This window comes from Solanum stenotomum, chromosome 4 (genome assembly GCF_019186545.1).
Source record: "Solanum stenotomum isolate F172 chromosome 4, ASM1918654v1, whole genome shotgun sequence".
In the NCBI taxonomy this organism is placed as follows: Eukaryota; Viridiplantae; Streptophyta; class Magnoliopsida; order Solanales; family Solanaceae; genus Solanum; species Solanum stenotomum.
Window position 1 is genome coordinate 31,708,805 of NC_064285.1, and position 12,886 is coordinate 31,721,690.

A 12,886-nucleotide genomic window follows, 5' to 3' on the forward strand; every position below is an offset into this window, starting at 1 on the left:
CAAAAAAATCCCAATTCAACCTAAAATTACATATTCTCAAGTTTAAACTAGTCCTAAAATACAAAAATGCTAATGCTTCACTAACTAACAATGCCCAATAAAATCTTCAAATATCTATACCTAACTAGCAATAATCAAATCAAATTAACAATTGAATAACACAACCCAACAAACAAAAACAATAATATACTAACAAATAATCAATTATAATCACTAGAATTGAAAAAAAACTAAAATTTAACCTTCCTACCTGCAGCGACGGCGACCAGCGACGGGGAAGGGCGGCAGGCGACAGGGAAGGGGAGCACTGGGAAAGGACGATGATTGGCGACGGCGACGGGAGGGAGATCGATATATATATATATAGAGAGAAGGAAGAGAATAAGAGTGAAGAGAGAGGAAAATAAGAAAATGGCAATATGTCTTTTAGATATTTAATAAAAAGCGACGGACAACGTCTCTAAGTTCGTCGCTTTTTTTAAATATAGTTGACCAACATTTTGATCAAAAAGTGATAGACTAAGAGACACTGTCCGTCGCTTTTTAAAAATAGTTGAGTAGATATTTTGACCAAAAAGCGACGGACTAAGAGATGTCGTCCGTCGCTTTTTTAAAAATTAATTGATAAAATAAAATAAATTAAAAACGACGAACAACGTGGTTATTTTTTAATTTATATATAATTATTTTTAATAAAAAGTAACGGACGGCGTCTCTATATATATTAAATAAATAGTTATTAATTATATATATAGTTAGCACAAAAATCCGCGAAAATAAAATGACGGACTAAGAGATGCCGTCCGTCGCTTTTTGTAAAATAATTTTAAAAATAATTATTTTTATTAAAAAGCGACGGACAATGTGGCAAAAGGCTTTGCTTTTTGGAGTGACTCCATCCTTTGCTTTTCTGTCCGTTGTTTTTTAGTAGTGAGAGCTCTACAGACTAGGCCAAAGTGTCATAGGAGTGGCTTCCCTCCACTTCTCATTTAAGTTAATTCATCAAGTGCATACTTATTTAAATACACCATCTACAAGGACTATGAATTCATTAAGAGTTAATAACTCACCCCTCATAATTAGGAGTAGTTCAAGCACTCTCTTTTAGAGTGCAGTGACAATATCGGCTTATTATTAGCCATATGAACCTACTTCATGGAATCTCCAATCACATAGGTTGGGTTTCCATCTTTATTGACAATCATATTGGCATTAATCCCATCTCTTTCAAGGTTTAAAGAATTAATTTTCTTCCCACTAGTTTAGTTAGTGAATCGGTCGAATTCAGTTGTGACTTCACCTAATCAATGGAAATTATTCCATCTCTCAACAGCTGCTTAACGACATCATATCTCAATTTCATGTGTCTACTCTTACAATTGTAAGATTTATTCTTCGCAATAGCAATTACGGTTTGACAATCAAAGTGCACAAACACATAAATTTAAAGGGATATTTGCTAAGAAATTTCTTAACCATATAGCTTCAGAGCTAGCCAGCTCCAGAGCTACAAACTCTGACACCACATAAGGTGAACACATATCCACTAGTGGATTTTGTCTCATCTGAATCAGAGATCCAGTTTGTATCACAATACCCTTCTAATGTAGAGTGAAATCCATTATACATGATAACATAATTTATGGTTCCTCTCAAATATTTCATCAATCTATATAATGTGGAAAAATGCTCTGTATTGGGATTATGAGTATATCTACTCAGTCTACAAACAATATAGGTTATATCAAGCCTAGTAAAAATTCATTATATGCATCAAACTCCCAATAATCTTAGCATATTTAGACTGCGCAACTAGGTCACATTTATTCTTTTTCAATTGAGATTTAGCATCATAAGTAATGGCCACATGTGTCACCTTAAAACATTCAAACTATTTAAGAAGTTTTTCCACATAATGTTCTTGTGACAACATTATACCATCTATATTGCTTATAACTTTAACTCTCAATATCATATTTACTTCACCTAGATTTTTCATATCAAAATTAGTAGACAAAAATGATTTGGTACTCTGCACAATGTTTAAACTTGTACAAAATATAAACATGACATAAACATATAAACATATTATCACAGAATCATTGTCTATCATTTTAGTATAAACACATTTATCCACTTCAATAGAAGAAAAATCGTCGCTCCTCAAGAGTAGATCAAATTTTTCATTTCACTTCTTTGGAGCTTATTTAAGGCAATAAAGAAATTTAATTAATTTACAAACTTTATTTTCTTGTCCAGAAATAATACATTCTTCAAGTTGAACCATATAAATTTCTTCCTCTAAATCAACATTTAAAAGGTTATTTTTACATCTATTTGATGGATAAACAACTTATGAATTGATGCAAAGGAAACTAATATTTGAATAGAAGAAATTCTAGTCACTGGTGCAATTGTATCAAAATAATCAATATTTTATTTTTGAGAAAATCATTTTGCTAATTACGCAACTTTATATTTATCTATAGATCCATCAAGATTAAGTTTTCTTTTTAAAAATCATTTACAACCAATAGGTCTTGCACCACAAGGTAAATCAGTTAAAATTCATGTATTATTTTTCTTAATTGAATCAATTTTTATTTTTATTGCCTGTTTCTAAACTTTAGCATCACAAGAAGATGTAGCTTCAGAATAATTTAAAGATTCACTGTCAACAAGAAATGCTTGAAAATCATTTCCATACGAAAAATATTCCTTCCTAGACCTTTACTCATTCTTAATTCATCAATATTGGGAGTAGACTCACTATTTTTTTTAGTAGGTACTTTGATAAATTGTATCACATAGTAGAAAAATATGTTCGAAGAATTCAACATTCTTTGTCTCAATAATAGTATTGTAATCATGCACAACACTCTTTAAAACAAGAAATCTATATGCAGCTCCATGTCCAAAATAAATATCCGAAGTAATAATCAATAGTGAAGAAGAATATACACAAATAGAATATATAGATTATGAGCCAGAGAGTGATGATAGTATATATGAATTATCTGAAAATGAAGAAGAAGATAATTTATATGAATAGTATGAATATGGAATATGAATGTGAATAGTATGGATATGAATAGTATGGATAGTATGGAAAGTAAAGAACAACACAAACATGAATTAATCAGGACGATTATAGAGAAACGCTATGAGTTAAAACATAAACAAAAAAGAATTAAATATAACATATTCGCAGGAGTATGCCAAAAATCTCTACTAGCTCAAAGAAGAACAATATTTGAAATACAACTACAAATACACCAAATAGAATATAAACTAAAGCACAATCTATAATGAATAAAGAAGAATTTGCTATAGATGAAAAAACCTATGAAAACCAAGACGTATTAAAAATAAAAATAATATTTTCAAGCTTAGAAAGGAGATATAAAAACATAGGTGAAAATTTATATCTAATGATAGAAAACGAAACAATAAGATTAGAAGAAGTCTAATAGCCATGGTACGAATAACTAAAGAAAATGAAGAAATAGACAGAAAAAAGAGACAGAAATTATTAGACAACAAGCAAAACTAGAAATACAACAAATAGAAGAAACAAAAAATGATAAGATAATTGTTTTAGAAAAAGAATTAGCTACACTAAAAGAGCTCTATGCAACTAAACAGAAAGAAAGAGAACTCAAAACAAAATTAAAAAAATGAAATAGAAAAATTTAAGGAAAAGTTGCAGATCGAAGAAAAAGAAGAACCAGATATAAGGATAGATGATATAAACAAAGACCATATAAATGAAGACCGCTCAGGTCAAAGTTCAGATATAAGCGAAACATATACAGAAATGTTAGCAAATCTAGAAGATAAAAAATCTACAGAAATAAATACAGGAGATATTAAGGATACAAAAAGCAAGTACATCAGGAGTTAAAAACCCCAGAGAAGTAAATCCCAATTATTATAAGGTTAATTATGAACAATCTGATAGGTATGATAGTATATGGAATAAAAAATTAAACAGAAAATGGACACCAACTCCAGTTGCTACATAAAATAATTTTTTAGATCTAGACTGCGTCACAGATATAAATAAAATAATCCAATTATGGGTAGGATATATATCAAAACAATTAATAGATAATAAAATAGGAATGACAGAAGTACCAGGATAAATAGAAAGGACACTTATAGAAACAGTAAAACTATGATTACAAAATCTAACAGACGAAAGTATAAAAACATTAAAAAATAATAAAAGGAAAGATGGTGAAATAGCAACAACCCCAATTGACATATTAAATAAATTTGAAATAGCTATATGGAATGAATTTAGTAGTACGACTACAGAAATAGAAGAACAAAATAAGGAAAAACAGCTAAACAGAAATTTAATGTTAAAATTAGCAATATGTAATATGTGTTATATAGAAGAATATACGTATGTATTTAGAGAACATTATTATAAAGGAACATATAGTACAGAAGAAGGAAAATAAATACGAAGGTTATACTTTACAAAATTACTAGAACCATTTAGTTCAAAGATAATAAAAGATTGGAATGAAGTAGGATTACAAAATACTTTAGGAGCAAGAATAAGATACTTACAAAAATGGTATTTAGAAATATGTGAAAAATATAGAGAAGAAATGAAAATGGAAAAAACCATAATAAAAAACTTAGCATGTTGTAAAGATAAGATAGCACCCCAATTTGGATGTAATGATAACTACTATAAAAAGAAATACAGGAAACCAGGCAAATATAAAAAATATAAATCCCAGTATAAGTACAAAAGACCTCGAAGAAAATACTACATAAGAAATTATAATACCAAAAGACCATTTAGACCAAAGAAAGAAATAACTGAATGTACTTGTTATAATTGTGGAAAACTAGGACATATAGCTAAAGATTGTAAATTACCCCAAAATCCTAAGAAAAAATAAATATTCTAAGTAATAATCGATAATGAAGAAGAATATACACAAATAGAATATATAGATTATGAGCCAGAAAGTGATGATAGTATATATGAATTATCCGAAAATGAAGAAGAAGATAATTTATATGATAATATAGATGACTGAAAAAGACGTACAAATAATAACTCAAGAGGATCATATAACTGAAGAATCCACGGAACAAAAAGTAATATTTGATATTAATATATTTGAACAAATAAAAGAAAAAGAACTAGACCTAAGCGTAGAAAAAATATTTAAAGTACCAATAATAAAAAATTCATTTAAAAGACAAAAAGAAGAATATTACGTGGTAAGCCAAAAAGAACATATAATAGATTGTAAATATACCAAAGGAAAAGCGAAAATACTAATAATAAATAAAAGAATAATAAACAAAGAAATACAAGAAATTAAAGCTAAAGACCCAATAAAATATGTACACCTAGGAGGAACAGAAATATTAATAAAAGCATGTTTCAGAGAAGGAATAGATACAACAATAGAAATATATCTAGCAGACGACAAAATAGTAGAACCTATAGAAAAAAGTACAATAAGTGCAGTAAAAGGAAATCTAATTTACCAAAAATTCAAATTTATAATAAGCGCCAATTATTCAGTAGCAGTAAACGATAGAAACATAGATAAATATCTAGTATTATATTGGAAAATGTCAGGAATAGAGTTAGCCCCAGGAAGTAAGATATTTACAGCAAGATGTAAAAATTTATATGTATTAACAACAAAACATAAAATAACAGCAAAAAATAAGATAAATAGAATAAAAATAGAAAATCCTTTTGAACAAATTGTTACAGTAATAGATAATAATGATTACAGTTACAAGGAAATAGATATAGAAGAAGATTTAGAAATAGTAAGTGATAGAATAAGCACATAAAAAAGAATGAAAGGAATAAACCACAGTAATGAAACACCTCAACTTTCAAGAAAATCAATAGAATATCAAATGATAAAAGATATAGAACCATACCATTACTATATAACTGGAATAATGGAACAAAGAAAGTATATTATAATAATAAACACTGGCCAAGAAGAAAATTACATAACAAGAGAGTTAGTAGCAGAAGATGAAATAACCTCTAAAGAACGAACATGCCCAGAATTACCAAAAGAATTAATAAATTCTGAGGAAACAGCAAAAAAAGAAATAATTATTGGAGGAATAGTAATATTAATAAAATTCAAAATTTATCAAGGAGATAACATAATATTAGGAATAAAATGGTTAGAAGAAATGAAACCATAAAATTTAGAAAATACACAATTAATCATAACATATAAAAACAAGAAAGTCATAATAAAAAGAACACTATGAAAATATACATACTTGCAAAAATAATAATAGAAAATTACTACAATAGATATTATACCCCTATGTTAGATACAGGAGCAAAAGCTAACATGTGCAAACACAATTGCCTACCAGAAGAAAAATAGGAGAAGCTAAAAACACACATAGTAGTAACAGGATTCAATAATGAAGGAAGTATGATAACATATAAAGCAAAGAATATAAAATTACAAATATGGGATAAAATATTAACTATAGAAGACATATATAGTTACGAATTCATAAATAAGGATATGCTTTTAGGAATGTCATTCTTAGAAAAACTATATCCCTATGTGATAACAAAAACACGCTGGTGGTTTACTACACCATGTAAAGAAAAGGTAGGAGCAAAAAGAGTAAACAACAAAAGGAAGTGAAAAGATTACCCAAAAACTAGAAAATATCAAAGAAATTAACCATAATATCGAATTAATTGTATTTTCTATAGAAAAACTAAAACTAATTCAAGAAAAACTAGAATCACTATATAGTGAAAATCCCCTGAAAGGATGGAAAAAACATAAAACAAAAATAAAAATCGAATTGATTGATGATAATGCCATAATAACCCAAAAACCATTAAAATATAATTTTAATGATTTAACAGAATTCAAAATGCACATAAAAGAGTTACTAGAAAATAATTACATACAAGAAAGTAATAGTAAACATACAAGTTCAACATTTATAGTAAATAAGCATAGTGAGCAAAAAAGAGGAAAAAGTAGGATGGTTATTGACTATAGAAATCTAAATGCAAAAACAAAAACATATAATTACCCAATACCAAACAAAATATTAAAAATAAGACAAATCCAGGGATACAATTACTTCAGCAAGTTTGATTGTAAGTCAGGATTTTACCATCTAAAATTAGAAGAAGAATCTAAAAAGTTAACAACTTTTACAGTACCACAAGGATTTTATGAATGAAATGTAGTACCTTTTGGATATAAAAATGCACCAGGAAGATACCAACATTTTATGGATAATTACTTTAACCAACGCTATCATAGGCGCTTTGAATTTCTTTGGAGATTCTCAATGCAACATGCGCTGAAATCCGCCTAGTTTCGTTCTTCATTCCTCTCCTCTTGGTCGAGTTACACTAGAAAATTGCATAATATACATAGATGATATATTATTATATTCAAGAACTCAAGATGAGCATATAAAATTGCTAGAAAAATTTATACATATTATAACATACTCAAGAATAAGTCTAAGTAAGAAAAAGGCATAAATAATGAAAACACAAATAGAATTTCTAGGAATACAAATAGATTAAAATGGTATAAAAATGCAAACACACATAGTACAAAAGATAATAAATTCTGAAGAACAAATAGATACGAAAAAGAAATTACAATCTTTTCTAGGATTAGTATATCAAGTGAGAGAATATATACCTAATTTAGCAGAAAACTTGAAACCTTTGCATAATAAATTAAAGAAAGATGTAGAGTATCATTTTGACAATAAAGACCAAGAACAAATACGAAAAATAAAATTATTATGTAAAAATTTACCTAAATTATGTTTTCTAGATGAGAATAAAAAATTTACATATATAGTAGAATCAGATGCAAGTGAAATAAGCTACAGAGGAGTATTAACATATATATATAATAAAGAAAAGGTAGAACATCATTGCAGATATTATTCAGGAACATTTACAAACCCTGAAATAAAATGGAAAATAAATAGAAAAGAATTATATCAATATATAAATGTTTATTAGCCTTTGAACCATACATTGTATATACCAAATTTATTGTAAGAACAGATATTACGCAGGTAAAATGGTGGATAACAAGAAAGGTACAAGATTCAGTAATGACCAAAGAGATACGAAGACTAGTATTAAATATATTAAATTTTACATTTACAATAGAAGTGATATGTACTAACAAGAATGTTATTGCAAATTACATCTCAAGACAAAGCTACACAGACTGAAAAAGAAAATACTATAGAAGAAATACTTAAAGCTATGACTCTACTTTGCACAAAAGTAGAAAATATTGACAAAGAGCTACAACAAATAAAAAGTCAGCAGCATGACTATAAAAATGCGGAGCTAAGTCTATCAGAAGACTTAAAAATTCCAGAGCTACAAGGTGACGTTGGAAAACACCTAAAAACCCATAATGATTTGTTACATGCAGCTACAGGGAGCACATCTGCAACAAAAGAAGAAAATAAAACCAGATATGTTAACACTAATATGAATAAAATATTTGAAAAACCATTTATGCCAAAAAACCAAAAAGGTTTATTATTCATACCACCTCAGCTAAACACATATAAAGAAAGCCTAAGACAAAAGAAAAAGACTTATAACCATATAACCAGAGCTTACATAGAGAACATCCACAAAATACAGACCTTTCTAAACCAAAATTCAAGATCCAAAAATACAAAAAAACCCATGAAGATACATTACACAAAACCTACAGGGATATAATAAGCTGATTGCACAACCAGGAACAAGTACAAATCTAGTAGGAACTTGCTACAACTATGGATTATTAAGTACCGTGTATACCCAAACAGGAGATGAAATATCCACGATACCAGAGTTACATAAAGCATTTATGCATTACAAAAGAATAACTAAAGGAACACTTTTTTTTATATAAAGTTCTATTCAGCACCAGCGGAAATATTGTATGATGAAATTAAACCTATCATCCAAGTCATAAAAATCGAATTAACTAGAGAAATGATAATACCAGAAAAAATAGAACAACAAGATGAAATACAAAAGATAGAGATACCAGAATTTTATGCAACAAAGCGGATTATTGGAATAGCTACTATTTTGAACGAGTTAACAACTAATTATTTAAATGGAAATTCAGTATGGAGCTACTATGCAAGAGAACAAACTATGATATATTCAAACTCCAGAAGAAATCATAGAAGCAGATATGGAAGAAATACGACAATGGATATTAAGCTTATTAAAACCAGAACAACAATCAACTACAAGGGCAATACGAAGGAATTTTATTTCACCAGAGATAATGACAAACTATTACAAAACTATTGGACACAGATATCCAGATCATCAATGCTCGAAGTGCTATGGAGAAGATAATGTAATTCCAGCTGTCCAGCTAGAACAAAGGCGACAAGATAAAAAACAAAAACGACAAAAAACAAGATAAGAAAGCAGGAGACAAGATAAAGTGTGCAGCAGAAGACAAGATAAAGTGTGCATTATTGTAGTGTGCAGTAAAATAGTGTGCATTATTATACATTAGACAAGTGTAAAGTAAGGTATGTAAATTAGTGGACAAGTGTAAAGTAAAATATTATTAGTAATAGTGTTAGTGATAGTGATAGAAAAAGCAAGGTATGTAAATTAGTGGACAAGTGTAAAGTAAAATAGTATTAGTAATAGTATTAGTGATAGTGATAGAAATAAAGCAAGACAGATGTAGCATCTCTACTTGTATAAATAGAGAGCCATTAGGCACATCTAAGGCAAGACTTTCTCGACGGAAAGCAAGCCTCTTTGTAATACTCTCAAATAAATAAATATCAAGTTTTAATCTAAGCTATGGAGCAAAATATACCATATCTCATAGAAAAACAGGTATATCTATTTATGATTATGCATAGCTAAATCTATTAATTCCTGAATATCATAGCATGATTAAATAAGTTCATACTAGTTATTATATACTATAATTATTTGAAGCATGTTTTCTAGTTTGTTAACATGAGGAAAAAAGGAAAAACTTTCAGACTATGTCATCCTAAAGTTGAAACCATAGGCAAGGAAGCCGTGAGGGGAGTAAACAGAGTTGAGGAGCTGTTAGGAAGGAAGTACCTTTGAAAGTACGATGTTAATAGTGACAGGAGGACATGGTTGAGAATAATCTAGTTTATAGTAATCTAATATGAATAATATTTATTATGCATATGATATAAGTGAATTATTGATTAAACAACAGATCATTAATATGACTACTTATCTACATGATGAAATGATATTAGCTTATGAAACACTGATTTTATATATTCTAAAAAATATAAAAATAATTGAATTAAGAAGAATGATATGGGAAAAAATATTTGACTTAGAAGAACTAGAACTAGCAACTCAAACATGGTATGAAATAGACGAAATAAATGGAACATATATAGAACTGGAACGAATTAATAATTGCGATCTAGAATTAGAATACTCAGACTAATGATAAATTACAAATACTTTCAATATTGACAAGAAACTACTGAAGACATAACTTTACTAGGAGATCTAATAAAAGAAAATATAATATATCAAAGAACCCAAGATATACAATACATAGAATACATAGAAAATATAAGAGAAATAATTAGACTAATACCCTTAAGGAAAGAATATCATGATAAAGCTTTTAATGCCTAATAACATACTCATAACCCCCCCCCCCCCCCCCCCCCCCCCCCCCCCCTAAATTGAATGCAAATAGTTGTTTTAGAACCAATTTTTCTCTTCTTAGGTTTAGGCAAGACAACTTTAGAAGACACCTCCACACTTTAAAATATTTTAAATCAGACTTATAACCTTTCACAATTCATAAGGTGTTTTTCCAGTTCTTTTATGAGGAATCCTATTTTGTAAGTGACATGCAGATAATATAGCTTCACCCCACAAATTATTAAGTGCATTAGAACTAATTAACATTGATTTAATCATTTCCTTCAATGTTGTATTTTTCCTTTCAGCTACTCCATTCGATTCGGGTGAGTAAGGCTGAGTTATTTCATAAATGATTCCTTCCTTTTCACAAAAAGGTAGCTAAAGATAAATATTCTCTACCTCTATCAGATCTTATTCTCTTGATTTTTCTACTAAGTTGATTTTCCACTTTAGTTATATAAGAAACAAAGGTATTAAAAGCATCATCTTTCTTTCTAAGTAAATATAACTTAGTAAATCTAGAAAACTCATCAATAAAAGTTGCATAATATCTTTTACCACCTCTAGTCATTGTTCATTTTAAATCACCTAAATCGGCGTGAATTAAAGATAATAATTTAGTTTCTCTATTTACTAAAAAAATATAATTTTTTTAGTAATTTTAGCTACAACACATATTTCACATTTATTAATATTATTTGAATCTAAGTCCAAATTTAAACCAAGTGACTGCATTTTCTATATAAGAGAAATTAACATGTCCTAATCTAGTATTCCATAAAGAAATAGATTCAATCATGTAAGCAAAAGTAAATGTTTTTTCATTCCAACAATTACAAACATTAAGTACAAAAAGTCCGTGGCTACAATAGCCTTTTCCCACAAACACATTATTTTTTGTTAGTATGATTTTATTAAATTAAAATGACACTTTCACTCCAACTTTATTCACTAAGACTACGGAAATCACGTTTGCACGCATTGTGGGAAGATGTAGCACATCAATAAGAACTAAGGTTTTTTCTGAAGTATGTTTTAGTAGCACTTTGCCCTTACCAAGACTTTAGTAGTTCTTGAGTCTCCAAGATAGAATATTTCACTAACATCCCCTATTGATGTGTAGGAGACAAATATATCTTCATTTGCACAGATGTGCTGAGTTGCCCCAAAGTCTACCACCTACTCTTTCATATGTTCTACAACGCTTACTTAAGAAATGATAACTGCAATAATTTCATCTCTTTAAGCAAAATTAACCTTGGGAGGATGACTCTTTTCTTTGTCATTTTTTATTCTCCTCCTATACTGTGTGACATGATTACCTGATTTTCCACAAATAAGCAAGAACCTTTTTTTGATTTCAGAATTTATTTATCAATCTCTGCACCTGGTTGTAGATAATAATGCATGTACAATGCCAAGAACCTCGAGCAATGAAAAACACGTTCTTAAAACCTTTTGAAACTTTCATTAGCAATATTTGTAATATTTGACACATCGAGGAATTGTTTTACATACGGTAGGACAATTGGAACCGGTGACAGGGGGTAGGACTGACATTGGTAGTCTTAGAAATAGCTTTAGAAGTATTATTAATTGCCTTAGTTTCTTAGATTGTTGGAAAATTATAGATGAAAAAATTATAATATCAAAATAATAATAAAAAGAATTAGGATAATATTCTTATATTTGTAATATATATATATATATATATATTTCTTTTTTATTTTTTTTATTTTTTATTTTTTTTTATATTTATATATAATACTTGAGTCAAGGTAGGCACTGTCCAAAGAAACTATTTCAGTAGTGTGAAATCTCTATCTAGAATTAAACAAGTCTTCTCCAATTAATTAGAGAATACATGAATCAACAAAATATAAATAATACAAAAGAAAGCTAGTTGGGAGTAGAGATTGACAGTTGGCTAATTAATAGTCCTTCACGTAGTTTTGTAACATCTCAAGGCAACATCATTGCTATATATAAGGGAGCATATATGATGGAGAGAAGCATCAGAAAAGTACTTCTACACTAATAAAACTCGGAGCCAAAGGAAAACAACTCTGCCACCAAGTTGATTACGAATGTGCTGAGGCAATTTGTAAAACTTGACCTCCAAGTTATTGACATATGAGCTTATGTCATATGTATTAATGGGTTTAA